The sequence below is a fragment of the Cherax quadricarinatus genome, chromosome 12, assembly GCF_038502225.1.
Source record: "Cherax quadricarinatus isolate ZL_2023a chromosome 12, ASM3850222v1, whole genome shotgun sequence".
NCBI classification, from domain to species: Eukaryota; Metazoa; Arthropoda; class Malacostraca; order Decapoda; family Parastacidae; genus Cherax; species Cherax quadricarinatus.
In genome coordinates this window covers 29,813,502-29,832,004 of record NC_091303.1, presented here as the reverse complement: position 1 = coordinate 29,832,004, position 18,503 = coordinate 29,813,502, and positions in this window count along the sequence as shown.

Below are 18,503 nucleotides of genomic sequence, written 5' to 3'. Positions count from 1 at the left end.
CTGAGGACTTCTCATTGATTCTTTCATGGCACTCCTCATATTTATTTGTTATTCCATCCATGTTCATGTGCCAAACCTTCAACTTCTTTTCTAAAACTGTGGTACTGGAATAATATTGGGGGTGGAGTAGTGGGAGCCCTGGCAGAGGCATATGGGGGTGAGGTTTGTGATAAGGGGGGTGTGGGCAGTGTCCATAGGGGGTTGTTGTAGTCGTGGGGTTTGTTATATGAGGGATGGGGACAGAGGGAACAGTGTGTGGGTTTTGGTTTAGATTGTTCAGTTGCTTTAGGGTTATCGTGGTTTGATTTCTTCTGTAGGTGTTTCTGGAGGAGAGTGTGTTTGCTCTTCCACCTGGGTCTGGGTTCTTGTGCTCATCTTCTTCATTGCCTCTCGTTCATCCTATCGTCTCTGTACGCTCTGTTTCAGTATCATTCTTTCTTCTTGTGTTTTGTCTTGATCGAGGAACACTCTCTGGTGTTCTGGTTTGTCCCTTAGTCGTGCTTTCTCCTGCTGGATCCTGATTCAAGCTGATTCTGCCTTGAAGATTACTTTGACATGCCGTTTTCTTCCACTTGCAAACCACCCAATTCTCCAAAAATTTGTCACCTGGTCATGTTGTCCTCACCTATTGCTTTCATGATACCTTCAATTACTTTTTTCTCCCCCTGTTTTCTTTCATAGGTATCCCATTCAACTTCCTGGAGCCCATAGTCAAAAACTGACCTCTCCCTTTCGTCCTCCCACTGTATCTCCCTTTGCATCATTTGACGTGCTTTAGTTCCTTCCATTGAAGTGTTCCTGCCTTCAATCCCTTCCCTGGCTGAAGCCCTTATGTTCAGTGGTCTGTCTTTCCTGATCAGCTGTTCCCGGCCACTGCAGTTCAGTTTAAGAGTCTCTGTATATAGCATAGCTCCTTCGTTGTTCTAAGATCTCTCATTTGTTCTTAGTGTGCTCCTCATCTTTTCCTGGGCCCCATGTGGGTGTGATAGGGCCTTTGCATATAGTATAGCTCGACTGCTCTCTACAGTCCTCTTGTCTGTGACTGATATAGAAGTTCCTGATGTCATGTCTGCACTGTCTTTTATCTCTTTAAGCTGTTTCAGATTTTTTAGTTCCTCTTCTAGGCACTATATCTTAGCTTCTGCTTCTATGGTTCATAGCCCCCACTTCCGGCTCTTCAACTATCCTCTCCTTCATTTCCTTGCCAAGCTCTTCTAGCTTCCTTCCCCACTCTTCCTCCCTTTTTGTGAGCTCTGCCTCACAATCTTCCCTCCCAGGTTCATCCACCAGACTCCTGATTCCCTACCCTCTTGGGTGACCCATTTTTTTTTTAACCACAGAAAGAAGTTTATGTATTTTACCACAGAAGGAAGCTTATGTATTTTCAGAGTGTTTGTGTGTGTGTGTGTGTGCTAATGTGCTTTTGTGTGTGTGTGTGTTTGTTCACCTGATTCACCTAATTGTGGTTGCAGGGGTCGAGTTATAGCTCCTAGCCCCGCCTGTTCCCTGGTCGCTACTAGGTCACTCTCCCCTTGCTCCATGAGCTTTATTGTACCTCATCTTAAACCTTTATATGGATCTTGCCTCTACTACATCATTTTCCACACCATTCCACTTCCTGACAACTCTATGACTGAAGAAATATTTCCAAACATCCCTGTGACTCTTCTGAATCTTCAACTTCCAATTGTTGCTGTGACCCCTTGTTGCTGTGTCCCATCTCTGAAACATTCTGTCTCTGTCTACCTTGTCAATTCTTCTCAGTATTTTATGTGTCATAATCATCTCCCCCTATCCTTCCTGTCCTCCAGTATTGTCAGGTCGATTTCCCTTAACCTCTACTCATAGGACATGCCCTTTAGCTCCTGGACTAGTCTTGATGCAAACCTTTGCACCTTCTCTAATTTCTTGATGTGCTTGACTAGGTGTGGGTTCCATACTGGTGCTGCATACTCCAATATGGGCCTGATGTACCCGGTGTGCAGTGTCGTGAATGGCTCTTTACTTAAATGTCATAACGCTGCAGCAGTTAATTGACTGAAGTTCACCTCAGGAAATGTGCTCGGTATGATACTAACCCCAGGATCCTTGTCTTCGAATTAGATTCGCAGCCTTTGACCCCCGAGCCTGTACTCCGTCTGTTATCTTCTTTGTCCTTCTCCAAGCTTCATGACTGTGCCCTTGGTGACGTTCATCTCCAGGAGCCATTTATCAGACTAGAGGCTGTCCAGATCGCTTTGTAGTCTTCCTTGATCCTCGTCTGTTTGTATTCTCCTCATTAGTTTCACGTCGTCTGCGAACAGGGACACCTCTGAATCTATCCCTTCCGTTATGTAATTCACATATATAAGAAACAGTACCGTCCCTAGAAATTACCTTAATGGTACCCCACTTGACACTTGCACCAACTCTGACACCTAGATACACACCACCACTCGTTGTTCCTTTCCTGTCATCTATTTCCTGATGCAGTGCAGTATTTTTTCTCTTATTCCTGCCTGCTCCTCTAGCTATTGTATCAGTGTCTTTTGGTGTATTGTGTCAAAAGCCTTCTTACAGTCCAAGAAAACTCAATCTACACACCTTTTCTCTCTCTTGTCTTACTTCTGTTACCTTGTCATAGAACTCCAGCAGGTTGTCTACCACTCTTCTTCTGATGATCTTCTCCATGACTTTACATACTATACATGTCAGTAACACTGGTCTGTAATTTAATGTTGTCTGTGTCCCTTTTTTTAAAAAATTGAGACTAAACATCCTGTTTTCCACACCTCTGGTAATTGCTCTGTTTCGATAGAAGTGTTGAAGATTGTCGCTAGTGGTACACACAGTGCCTCTGCTCCCTCTCACAGGACAAACAGAGAGATGTTATCTAGTCCCACAGCATTTGAGGTATCTAACTCACATACCAGTTTCTTTACCTCCTTCCCGGTTGTGCGTCAAGTGTCCATCAATTTCTGGTGTACTCTAACGCGTTGGCTCGCTGGAAGTTTTTCTGTTCTCTCTGAGAATGCCTCCCTGAAGCTCTTCACAAACTTTCTGGTGTGTGTTGTTACCATTTTGTTAGCTACCATTTTGTTAGCTACCATTTTCTCCTTAGACACACGTCGATTAGACACTAAGCCCGTTGTATATGCGTGCGTGTGTGCGTGTGCGTGTGTGTGCATGTGTGTGTGTTTGTGTGTGTGTGTGTGTGTGTGTGTGTGTGTGGGTGTGGGTGTGTGTGTGTGTGTGTGTTGGGTGTGTGTGTGGTGTGTGTACTCACCTAGTTGTGGTTGCAAGGGTCGAGTCACAGCTCCTGGCCTCGCCTCTTCACTGGCCGCTACTGGGTCACCCTCCCTGCACCATGAGCTTTATCATACCTCTTCTTAAAGCTATGCATAAATCCTGCCTCCACTACATCGCTTCCCAAACTATTCCACTTCCTGACTACTCTGTGACTGAAGAAATACTTCCTAACATCTCTGCGATTCATCTAAGTCTTCAACTTCAAACTGTGTCCCCTTGTTGTGTCCCATCTCTGGAACATTCTGTCTCTGTCCACCTTGTCAATTCCTCTCAGTATTTTATATGTCGTTATCATGTCCTCCCTATCTCTCTTGTCCTCCAGCGTCGTCAGGTCGATTTCCCTTAACCACTTCTCGTAGGACATACCCCTTAGCTCTGGGACTAATCTTGTTGCGAACTTTTGCACTTTCTCTAGTTTCTTTACGTGTTTGGCTAGGTGTGGGTTCCAAACTGTTGCCGCATACTCCAATATGGGTCTAACGTGCACAGTGTACAGGGTCCTGAACGATTCCTTATGAGGACAGCGGAATGTTGTTCTTAGATTTGCTAGGCGCCCATATGCTGCAGTTATTTGGTTGATGTGCGCCTCAGGAGATATGCCTGGTGTTATACTCACCCCAAGATATTTTTCCTTGAGTGAGGGTTGTAGTCTCTGACCCCCTAGACTGTACTCCGTCTGCGGTCTTCTTTGCCCTTCCCCAATCTTCATGATTTTTCTCTTGGTGAGGTTGAATTTTTGGAGCCAATTGCTGGACCAGGCCTGCAGCCTGTCCAGAGCCCTTTGTAGTTCTGCCTGGTCCTCGTCCGATTGAATTCTTCTCATCAACTCCACATCATCTGCGTTTTGTCTTTCACAAATACCTGAAACAGCATTGGTCCTAAGACTGACCCCTGTAGAACCCCACTCGTCACAGGCTCCCACTCTGACACCTCGCCACGTATCATGACTTGCTGTTGTCTTCCTGACATGTATTCCTTGATCCATTGCAGTGCCTTCTCTGCTATCCCTGCCTGGTCCTCCAGTTTTTGCACTAATCTCTTGTGTGGAACTGTTAGTTACCATTATATCCTTGGCACATGTCGATTAGACACTAGGCCTGTTGTGTGTGTGTGAGTGTGTGTGTGTACTCACCTATTTGTACTCACCTATTTGAGGTTGCAGGGGTCGATTCATAGCTCCTGGCCCCGCCTCTTCGCTGATTTCTACTAGGTCCTCTCTCTCCCTGTCCCATGAGCTTTATCATACCTCGCCTTAAAACTATGTATGGTTCCCGCCTCCACTACGTCACTTTCTAGGCTATTCCACGGCCTGACTACTCTATGACTGAAGAAATACTTCCTAACAACCCTTTGATTCATCTGAGTCTTCAACGTCCAACTGTGACCTCTTGTGTCTGTGTCCCTTCTCTGGAACATCCCGTCTTTGTCCACCTTGTCTATTCCGTGCAGTATTTTATATATCGTTATCATGTCTCCCCTGACCCTCCTGTCCTCCAGTGTCGTCAGGCCGATTTCCCTCAACCTTTCTTCGTAGGACAATCCCCGTAGCTCTGGGACTAGTCTTGTTGCAAACCTTTGCACTTTCTCTAATTTCTTGACATGCTTGACTAGGTGTGCATTCCAAACTGGTGCTGCATACTCCAGTATGGGCCTGACGTAAATGGTATACAGCGTCTTGAACGAATCCTTACTGAGGTATCGGAACGCTATCCATAGGTTTGCCAGGCGCCCGTATGCTGCAGCATACGGGCGCCTGGCAAACCTACGGATAGCAAACCTATCTGATTGATAGGCAAACCTATCTGACTGATGTGCGCCTCAGGAGATATGCTCGGTGTTATACTCACCCCCAGATCTTTTTCCTTGAGTGAGGTTTGCAGTCTTTGGCCATCTAAACTATATTGTGTCTGCGGTCTTCTTTGCCCTTCCCCAATCTTCATGACTTTGCATTTGGCAGGGTTAAACTCAAGGAGCCAGTTGCTGGACCAGGCTTGTAGCCTGTCCAGGTCTCTCTGTAGTCCTGCCTGATCCTCATCCGATTTGATTTTTCTCATTAACTTCACATCATCTGCAAACAAGGACACTTCTGAGTCTATCCCTTCCGTTATGTCGTTCACATATACCAAGAACAGCACAGGTCCTAGGACTGACCCCTGTGGAACCCCGCTTGTCACAGGCGCCCACTCTGACACCTCGTCACGTACCATGACTCGTTGTTGCCTCCCTGTCAGGTATTCTCTGATCCACTGCAGTGCCTTTCCTGTTATGTGTGCCTGATCCTCTAGCTTTTGCAGTAACCTCTTGTGAGGAACTGTGTCGAAGGCCTTCTTGCAGTCCAAAAAAATGCAGTCGATCCACCCCTCTCTCTCTTGTCTTACTTCTGTCACCTTGTCATAAAACTCTAGTAGGTTTGTGACACAGGATTTTCCTTCCCTGAAACCGTGCTGGTTGTCAATTATACACTTGTTTCTTTCCAGGTGCTCCTGTGTGTGTGTGTGTGTGTGTGTGTGTGTGTGTGTGTGTGTGTGTGTGTGTGTGTGTGTATGTGTGTATGTGTGTGTGTGTGTGTGTGTGTGTGTGTGGTGTTTGGTCTGTGTGTGTGTGGTATATGTGTGTAGTGTATGTGTGTATGTGGTGTATGTGTGTGTGTGGTGGATGTGTGTGTGTGTGTGTGTGTGTACTCACCTATTTGTACTCACCTATTTGTGGTTGCAGGGGTCGAGTCCTAGCTCCTGGCCCCGCCTCTTCACCGGTTGCTACTAGACCCTCTCTCTCCCCGCTCCATGAGCTTTATCAAACCTCGTCTTAAAACTGTGTATGGTTCCTGCCTCCACTACGTCATTTTCTAGGCTATTCCACTGCCTTACAACTCTATGACTGAAGAAATACTTCCTACTATCTCTCTGACTCATTTGTGTCTTCAACTTCCAATTGTGGCCTCTTGTTTCTGTGTCCCCTCCCTGGTGTGTGTGTGTGTGTGTGTGTGTGTGTGTGTGTGTGTGTGTGTGTGTGTGTGTGTGTGTGTGTGTGTGTGTGTGTTTGTGTGTGTGGTGTATGTGTGTGTGTGTGTTGTGTGTGTGTGTGTGTGTGTGTCTTACCATTTTGTCCAAGGCACATGTCGATTGGACACTAGGCCTGTTGTATATGCGTGCGTGTGTGCTTGTGCGCGCTTGTGTGTGTGTGTACGTATTCTCCTAATTATGGCTGTGGGGGTCGATTCATGGCTCCTATCCCCACCTCTTCAATAGTCGCTACTAGGCCCACTCTCTCCCTGCTCCATGAGCTCTATCATACCTCTTCTTAAAGCTGCCTGGGTCCTGCCTCCACTACGTCAGTTTCAAGACTATTCCACTTCCTGACAACTCTATAACTGAAGAAATACTTCCTAACATCCCTTTCACTCATCTGAGTCTTCATCTTCCAGGTATGACTCCTTGTTGCTGTGTCCCATCACCGAAACATCCTATCCCTATCCACCTTTTCAATTCCTCTCAGTATTTTATATATCGTTATCAGGTCCCCACTGTCCCTCATATCCTCCAGTGTCGTCACGTTGATTTCCTTTAACTTCTCCTCGTAGGACATATCCCTTAGCTCCAGGACTCGTTTTTTTGCAAAAGGTGTACAGTCTTAAACGATTCCTTACTGAGTTGCTGAAATGCTATTCCTATGTTTGTCACATGCTGCAGCAGTTACTTGGTGGTTGTGTGCCTCAAGAGATGTGCTCGGTATTACACTCACCCCGAGATCCGTTTCCTTGTGTGTGTGTGTGTGTGTGTGTGTGTGTGTACCCCGAGGTCCTTCTTGAGTGAGGCTTGCAGCCTATGTCCCCAAAACTAGTACTCCCTTTCTGGTCTTCTTTGCCTTTACTTTTTTTTAAACTTTGCATTTGCAGGGGGCTAAATTTTAATAGCCTCCAGCCAGACAAACCTCCAGCTTGTCAAGGTCTGTTTGTAGCCTTTTCTAGACCATTCCTGTTTGTATTTTCCTGTTTAGTTTCTCATCGTCTACAATCAAGAATACCTTTGACTATATATCATGTGTTATATCGTTTTCGTTTACAAGAAACAGTATTTGCTCCAGCACAAGTCCTAGTGGAACCTCACTCTTCACACCTGCATATCTTTGTTTCCTTTCAAGGTTTCTTTTATCCATTATAGTGCCTTCCATGCTATTCCTTTATGTTCTTTTAACTGCTGTCCCGGTCTTTTGTGAGTACTGTATCAAAATTCTTCTTAGCTCATAAATATTCAGAGCACCAATCCATTTCCCTCTGTCTTATTTCATTGCTGTTGTCTTCACTGAACTCTTACTTCTTGCATTATTGAACTTGCTAATTTCCAGGCGTTCCACAACTCTTCTCTATAACTTTATATACAATGCATGTCACTGGCAGTGGCCTCTAATGTTCCTTGTCTGTCCACTGCTTTTAATACTAGGATTACATTCGCTTTCTTCCAGACCTCAGGCAATTGCCCTGTATTAACTTGTTGAATATTGTGATTCACACAGAACTCCTGCTTGATCTCTCATGCCCCAGAGAGATATTATCTAGTACCATTGTCTTTAAGATATCTAGCTCACTTAATAGTTTCTTTACCTCTTCTCTTATTGTGTGTACTGGGTTCGGAATTCATTGGTATACTATACCAGTTTTACAATATAATGTTTTCATTTCCTTAAATCCCATGCTCGGGTCTTAACAGACTAACCGGTCATTTCTTTTGAGTTCTCAACCTTCTATCTTCAGCCTTGGTACTTGGTCCTTTGTTGTTTTCTTCATTTTGATATGGCTGTACAGTAACTTTGATTCAGATTTGCCTTTCGATGCTATGTCATTCTCGAAGTGTAGTTTTTTTTTTTTTTCTTTTTGGTTCTTCTGCTTATTACTCTCTTGTTTTTTCCTGTGTTCTTTGTTTTCTATACTGTAACCATGTTCTAGCCCTTCTGATTGTTCGTCTCTGCATCTCTGGGTGAGCCATGAGTGAAATCAAAGAGAAAAGTGAGAGGAAGGAGAAATGGTAAAAAAAACCTGGCATCCACTTAAAAGTTTCCCTTTGGGGGAAATTTAAGTGGTTACCAGATTCCTAATTAGTAGCATTATCAATGATAGTATCAGTAACAATGGTAGTGTTTGTAGTGATATACTCACATAGGTCTTAACTCGCACCTGGGGACTGGGAGGAAATCGGGATAGATTCAAGAAAGGGAAGGGTAGCTCGAATTCCTTAGTTCATGATCCCTTCATGGGCACCATGGCGCTCTTTCCTGAAGGGTAATGTGGCTGAGGGAGGTACCCCACAACATCCAGACTGCTGGGAGAACTGTAGCTGGTGTATGGAGAGTGCTTCGCTGAAGTTGCGGATGGAGGTCCTTGATGACGATTTCACTGACCTTAGCACGAGTGTCGGTACTCAACTCACTTTCCAGCGGCTGCGCACTCCTGTACTCTGATATTAATTCAAAACAAAAATGTAGCCGAGGCTCGGCGAGATGCAATCCTCAGTACCGTTTTATTCCTCATGTATATAAATGATAGTGTGTGCCCGTCCAGTAGGCTGTGGTGGCTGGAATTTACCGCTGATGCTAGTGTTTACATCGCAGCCAATAACAGTTTCCAGCGACAAGGTATTATAAGCGCACAGCTCAGCAGTGCTTCAAACGGGATCAAATACCATAGCGAAAACTCATTACAAATTATCTTCTCACAGATCTTGTGGACTGCCGCATATTATAATAAGACCTACCGAGTTTATTGTGAATATTTAAACTGACTTTTCCCCATATGCAACATATATCAAAAATTTTAATCGTCAACAATAAATGTCTTACTACCTTTGTGCTGCGTTAGTCTGAGATAACCTCAGGCAGTAGTTCGTTTTAATACAACTTCAGTTCTGCATCAGATATTATTTGATCTGCCTTCAGGAGCATCATTGATGAGTAACTAGAACAACGTGATACTCTCCTGTGTTACTACTGTATGTTCTACTGACTCACCTTGAACATCCAGTCACACTGATGAACATCCAGTCACACTGATTTTTTTTTTCGTATTCGCCGGTACTCTCTCGGCACGGGTCTTTTCCAAGAAGTGGTGACATACTGACGAACATCCAGTCATACTGATGAACATCCAGTCACACTGATGAACATCCAGTGATACTGAAGCACATCCAGTCACACTGATTAACATCCAGTCACACTGATGAACATCCAGTCATACTGATGAACATCCAGTCACACTGATGAACATCCAGTGATACTGAAGCACATCCAGTAACACTGATTAACATCCAGTCACACTGATGAACATCCAGTCACACTAATGAACATCCAGTGATACTGAAGCACATCCAGTCACACTGACTAACATCCAGTCACACTGATGAACATCCAGTCACACTAATGAACATCCAGTCACACTGATGAACATCCAGTCATACTGAAGAACATCCAGTCACACTGATTAACATCCAGTCACACTGATGAACATCCAGTCATACTGATGAACATCCAGTCACACTGATTAACATCCAGTCACACTGATGAACATCCAGTCACACTAATGAACATCCAGTCACACTGATGAACACCCAGTCACACTGATGAACATCCAGTCACACTGATGAACATCCAGTGATACTGAAGAACATCCAGTCACACTGATTAACATCCAGTCACACTAATGAACATCCAATCATACTGATGAACATCCAGTGATATTGAAGAACATCCAGTCACACTGATGAACATCCAGTGATACTGAAGAACATCCAGTCACACTGATTAACATCCAGTTACACTGATGAACATCCAGTCACACTAATGAACATCCAGTCATACTGATGAACATCCAGTCATACTGATGAACATCCAGTCACACTGATGAACATCCAGTGATACTGAAGAACATCCTGTCACACTGATTAACATCCAGTCACACTGATGAACATCCAGTCACACTAATGAACATCCACTCATACTGATGAACATCCAGTCACACTGATAAACATCCAGTCAGACTGATGAAAATCCAGTCACACTGATGAACATCCAGTCACACTGATGAACATGCAGTGATACTGAAGAACATCCAGTCACACTGATGAACATCCAGTGATACTGAAGAACATCCAGTCACACTGATTAACATCCAGTCACACTAATGAACATCCAGTGATACTGAAGAACATCCAGTCACACTGATAAACATCCAGTCACACTGATGAACATCCAGTGATACTGAAGAACATCCAGTCATACTGATGAACATCCAGTCACACTGATTAACATCCAGTCATACGGATGAACATCCAGTCATACTGATGAACATCCAGTCACACTGATGAACATCCAGAGAAACTGAAGAACATCCAGTCACACTGATTAACATCCAGTCACTCTGATGAACATCCAGTCACACTAATGAACATCCAGTCATACTGATGAACATCCAGTCATACTGATGAACATCCAGTCACACTGATGAACATCCAGTGATACTGAAGAACATCCTGTCACACTGATTAACATCCAGTCACACTGATGAAAATCCAGTCACACTAATGAACATCCAGTCACACTAATGAACATCCAGTCATACTGATGAACATCCAGTAACACTGATTAACATCCAGTCATACTGATGAACATCCAGTCACACTGATGAACATCCAGTCACACTAATGAACATCCAGTCATACTGATGAACATCCAGTCACACTGATTAACATCCAGTCACACTGACGAACATCCAGTCACACTAATGAACATCCAGTCACACTGATGAACATCCAGTCACACTGATGAACATCCAGTCACAATGATGAACATCCAGTGATACTGAAGAACATCCAGTCATACTGATGAACATCCAGTCACACTGATTAACATCCAGTCATACTGATGAACATCCAGTCATACTGATGAACATCCAGTCACACTGATGAACATCCAGTGATATTGAAGAACATCCAGTCACACTGATGAACATCCAGTCATACTGATATACATCCAGTCACACTGATGAACATCCAGTGATACTGATGAACATCCAGTCATACTGATGAACATCCAGTCATACTGATGAACATCCAGTCACACTGATGAACATCCAGTCATACTGATGAACATCTAGTCACACTGATGAACATCCAGTCATGCTGATGAACATCCAGTCACACTGATGAACATCCAGTCATACTGATGAACATCAAGTCACATTGATGAACATCCAGTCATACTGATGAGCATCCAGTCATACTGATGAACATTCAGTCATACTGATGAACATCCAGCCACACTGATGAACATCCAGTCATACTGATGAACATCCAGTCGCACTGATGAACATCCAGTCATACTGATGAACATCCAGTCATGCTGATGAACATCCAGTCACACTGATGAACATCTAGTCATACTGATGAACATCCAGTCATACTGATGAACATCCAGTCACACTGATGAACATCCAGTCACACTTATGAACATCCAGTCATACTGATGAACATCCAGTCACACTGATGAACATCCAGTCACACTGATGAACATCCAGTCATACTGATGAACATCCAGTCACACTGATGAACATCCAGTCACACTTACGAACATCCAGTCACACTGATGAACATCCAGTCATACTGATGAACATCCAGTCATACTGATGAACATCCAGCCACACTGATGAACATCCAGTCACACTGATGAACATCCAGTCACACTGATGAACATCCAGTCATACTGATGAACATCCAGTCACACTGATGAACATCAACTCACACTGATGAACACCCATCATACTGATGAACATCCAGTAATACTGATGAACATCCATTCATACTGATGAACATCCAGTCACACTGATGAACATTCAGTCATACTGATGAACATCCACTCACACTGATGAACATCCAGTCATACTGATGAACATCCAGTCATAGTGATGAACATCCAGTCACACTGATGAACATCCAGTCATACTGATGAACATCCAGTCACACTGATGAACATCCAGTCACACTGATGAACATCCAGTCATAGTGATGAACATCCAGTCACACTGATGAACATCCAGTCACACTGATGAACATCCAGTCACACTGATGAACATCCAGTCATACTGATGAACATCCAGTCACACTGATGAACATCCAGTCATACTTATGAACATCCAGTCACACTGGTCTACATTCCATACACTGAACAACGTCTCAACACATCCCCTGGTGAACATCCCACAACAGTGACTAGCAACGCAGTAGTACACAGCACATTAGCACACAGCACAACAGCACATAGCAAAGAAGCACACAGCATAGTAGCACACAGCATAGTAGCACACAGCACAGTAGCACACAGCACAGCAGCACACAGCACAGTAGCACACAGCACAGCAGCACACAGCATAGTAGCACACAGCACAGTAGCACACAGCACAGTAGCACACAGCACAGCAGCACACAGCACAGTAGCACACAGCACAGCAGCACACAGCATAGTAGCACACAGCACAGTAGCACACAGCACAGTAGCACACAGCACAGCAGCACACAGCATAGTAGCACACAGCACAGTAGCACACAGCACAGCAGCACACAGCACAGTAGCACACAGCACAGTAGCACACAGCACAGTAGCACACAGCATAGTAGCACACAGCATAGTAGCACACAGCACAGTAGCACACAGCACAGCAGCACACAGCACAGTAGCACACAGCACAGCAGCACACAGCATAGTAGCACACAGCACAGCAGCACACAGCACAGTAGCACACAGCACAGCAGCACACAGCACAGTAGCACACAACACAGTAACACGTAACACAGCAGCACACAGCACAGCAGCACGCAGCACAGCAGCACGCAGCACGCAGCACAGCAGTACAGCAGCACACAGCACAGCAGCACGCAGCACAGCAGCACGCAGCACAGCAGCACGCAGCATAGCAGCACACAGCACAGTAACACGTAACACAGAAGCACACAGCACAGTAGCACACAACACAGTAACACGTAACACAGCAGCACACAGCACAGCAGCACACAGCACAGCAGCACGCAGTACAGCAGCACGCAGTACAGCAGCACACAGCACAGTAGCACACAACACAGTAACACGTAACACAGAAGCACACAGCACAGTAGCACACAACACAGTAACACGTAACACAGAAGCACACAGCACAGCAGCACACAGCACAGCAGCACACAGCACAGTAGCACACAGCACAGCAGCACACAGCACAGTAGCACACAACACAGTAACACGTAACACAGAAGCACACAGCACAGTAGCACACAGCACAGTAGCACACAGCAGCACACAACACAGTAGCACACAACACAGTAGCACACAACACAGTAGCACACAGCACAGTAGCACACAGTAGCACACAACACAGTAGCACACAAAGTAGCACACAACACAGTAGCACACAGCACAGTAGCACACAGTAGCACACAACACAGTAGCACACAGCACAGTAGCACACAGTAGCACACAACACAGTAGCACACAAAGCAGCACACAACACAGTAGCACACAACACAGTAGCACACAACACAGTAGCACACAACACAGTAGCACACAACACAGTAGCACACAACACAGTAGCACACAGCACAGTAGCACACAGTAGCACACAACACAGTAGCACGCAACACAGTAGCACACAACACAGTAGCACACAACACAGTAGCACACAGCACAGTAGCACACAGCACAGTAGCACACAACACAGTAGCACGCAACATAGTAGCACACAACACAGTAGCACACAGCACAGTAGCACACAGCACAGTAGCACACAGTAGCACACAACACAGTAGCACACAACACAGTAGCACGCAACACAGTAGCACACAACACAGTAGCACACAGCACAGTAGCACACAGCACAGTAGCACACAGTAGCACACAACACAGTAGCACACAACACAGTAGCACACAACACAGTAGCACACAACACAGTAGCACACAACACAGTAGCACACAGCACAGTAGCACACAGTAGCACACAACACAGTAGCACACAGTAGTACACAACACAGCAGCACACAGTAGCACACAACACAGTTGCAGACAGTAGCACACAGTAGCACACAACACAGTATCACACAGTAGCACACAACACAGTATCACACAGTAGCACACAACACAGTAGCACACAGTAGTACACAGCACAGCAGCACACAGTAGTACACAACACAGTTGCACACAACACAGTAGCACACAGTACCACACAACACAGTAGCACACAGTAGCACACAACACAGTAGCACACAGTAGCACACAGTAGCACACAGTAGCACACAACACAGTATCACACAGTAGCACACAACACAGTATCACACAGTAGCACACAACACAGTAGCACACAGTAGTACACAGCACAGCAGCACACAGTAGTACACAACACAGTTGCACACAACACAGTAGCACACAGTACCACACAACACAGTAGCACACAGTAGCACACAACACAGTAGCACACAGTAGCACACAGTAGCACACAGTAGCACACAACACAGTAGCACACAGTAGCACACAACACAGTAGCACACAACACGGATAACACAGTATCACGCAACACAGTAGCACACAGTATCACACAACACAGTAGCACACAGTAGCACACAACACAGTAGCACACAACACAGTAGCACACAACACAGTAGCACACAGCACAGTAGCACACAGTAGCACACAGTAGCACACAACACAGTAGAACACAGTATCACACAACACAATAGCACACAGTAGCAAACAACACAGTATCACACAACACAATGGCACACAGTAGGACACAACACAGTAGCACACAACATAGTAGCACACAGTAGCACACAGTAGACAGTAGCACACAGTAGCACACAGTAGCACACAACACAGTAGCACACAACACAGTAGCACACAGTAGCACACAACACAGTAGCACACAGTAGCACACAGTAGCACACAGTATCACACAACACAGTATCACACAACACAGTAGCACAGAGTAGCACACAGTAGCACACAACACAGTAGCACAAAGTATCACACAACACTGTAGCACACAACACAGTAGCACACAGTAGCACACAACACAGTAGCACACAACACAGTAGCACACAGTAGCACACAACACAGTAGCACACAACACAGTAGCACAAAGTATCACACAACACAGTAGCACACAACACAGTAGCACACAGTAGCACACAACACGGTAGCACACAACACAGTAGCACACAGTAGCACACAACACAGTAGCACACAACACAGTAGCACACAGTAGCACACAACACAGTAGCACACAGTAGCACACAGTATCACACAACACAGTATCACACAGCACAGTAGCACAGAGTAGCACACAGTAGCACACAACACAGTAGCACAAAGTATCACACAACACAGTAGCACACAACACAGTAGCACACAGTAGCACACAACACGGTAGCACACAACACAGTAGTACACATTAGCACACAACACAGTAGCACACAGTAGCACACAACACAGTAGCACACAGTAGCACACAACACAGTAGCACACAGTAGCACACAGTAGCACACAGTATCACACAACACAGTATCACACAACACAGTAGCACAGAGTAGCACACAGTAGCACACAACACAGTAGCACAAAGTATCACACAACACAGTAGCACACAACACAGTAGCACACAGTAGCACACAACACGGTAGCACACAACACAGTAGCACACAATAGCACACAACACAGTAGCACACAACACAGTAGCACAAAGTATCACACAACACAGTAGCACACAACACAGTAGCACACAGTAGCACACAACACGGTAGCACACAACACAGTAGCACACAGTAGCACACAACACAGTAGCACACAACACAGTAGCACACAGTATCACACAACACAGTAGCACACAACACAGTAGCACACAGTAGCACACAACACAGTAGCACACAGTAGCACGCAACACAGTAGCACACAGTAGCACACAGTAGCACACAACACAGTAGCACACAACACAGTAGCACACAACACAGTAGCACACAACACAGTAGGACAGAACACAGTAGCACACAACACAGTAGCACACAACACAGCAGCACACAACACAGTAGCACACAACACAGTAGCACACAACACAGTAGCACACAACACAGCACACAGTAGCACACAACACAGTAACACACAACACAGTAGCACACAGTAGCACACAACACAGTAGCACACAGTAGCACGCAACACAGTAGCACACAGTAGCACACAACACAGTAGCACACAGTAGCACACAGTAGCACACAACACAGTAGCACACAACACAGTAGCACACAGTAACACACAACACAGTAGCACACAGTAGCACACAGTAGCACACAACACAGTAGCACACAGTAGCACACAACACAGTAGCACACAACACAGTAGCACACAGTAGCACACAACACAGTAGCACACAACACAGTAGCACACAGTAGCACACAACACAGTAGCACACGGTAGCACACAACACAGTAGCACACAGTAGCACACAGCACAGTAGCACACAGTAGCACACAACAGCACACAACACAGTAGCACACAACAGCACACAACACAGTAGCACACAACACTGTAGCACAGTAGCATACAACACAGTAGCACACAACACAGTAGCACACGGTAACACACAACACAGTAGCACACAGTAGCACACAACACAGTAGCACACAGTAGCACACAACAGCACACAACACAGTAGCACACAGTAGCGCACAACACAGTAGCACACAGTAGCACACAGTAGCACACAGTAGCACACAGTAGCACACAGTAGCACACAACACAATAGCACACAGTAGCACACAACACAGTAGCACACAACACAGTAGCACACAACACAGTAGCACACAACACAGTAGCACACAGTAGCACACAACACAGTAGCACACAGTAGCACACAACACAGTAGCACACAACACAGTAGCACACAGTAGCACGCAACACAGTAGCACACAGTAGCAAACAACACAGTGGCACACGGTAGCACACAACACAGTAGCACACAGTAGCACACAACACAGTAGCACACAGTAGCACACAACAGCACACAACACAGTAGCACACAGTAGCACACAACACTGTAGCACAGTAGCACACAACACAGTCGCACACAACACAGTAGCACACAGTAGCACACAACACAGTAGCACACAGTAGCACACAACACAGTAGCACACAGTAGCACACAACACTGTAGCACAGTAGCACACAACACTGTAGCACAGTAGCACACAACACTGTAGCACACAGTAGCACACAACACAGTAGCACACAGTAGCACACAACACAGTAGCACACAGTAGCACACAACACAGTAGCACACAGTAGCACACAACACTGTAGCACAGTAGCACACAACACTGTACCACAGTAGCACACAACACTGTAGCACACAGTAGCACACAACACTGTAGCACACAGTAGCACACAACACAGTAGCACACAGTAGCACACAACACAGTAGCACACAGTAGCACACAACACAGTAGCACACAGTAGCACACAACACTTTAGCACAGTAGCACACAACACTGTAGCACAGTAGCACACAACACTGTAGCACACAGTAGCACACAACACTGTAGCACACAGTAGCACACAACACAGTAGCACACAGTAGCACACAACACAGTAGCACACAGTAGCACACAACACAGTAGCACACAGTAGCACACAACACTGTAGCACAGTAGCACACAACACTGTAGCACACAGTAGCACACAACACAGTAGCACACAGTAGCACACAACACAGTAGCACACAGTAGCACACAACACAGTAGCACACAGTAGCACACAACACTGTAGCACAGTAGCACACAACACTGTAGCACACAGTAGCACACAACACTGTAGAACACAGTAGCACACAACACAGTAGCACACAGTACCACACAACACTGTAGCACAGTAGCACACAACACTGTAGCACACAGTAGCACACAACACTGTAGCACACAGTAGCACACAACACAGTAGCACACAGTAGCACACAACACAGTAGCACACAACACTGTAGCACACAACACTGTAGCACAGTAGCACACAACACAGTAGCACACAACACAGTAGCACACAACACAGTAGCACACAACACAGTAGCACACAACACAGTAGCACACAACACAGTAGCACACAACACAGTAGCACAGTAGCACACAACACAGTAGCATCATATCATAACATAA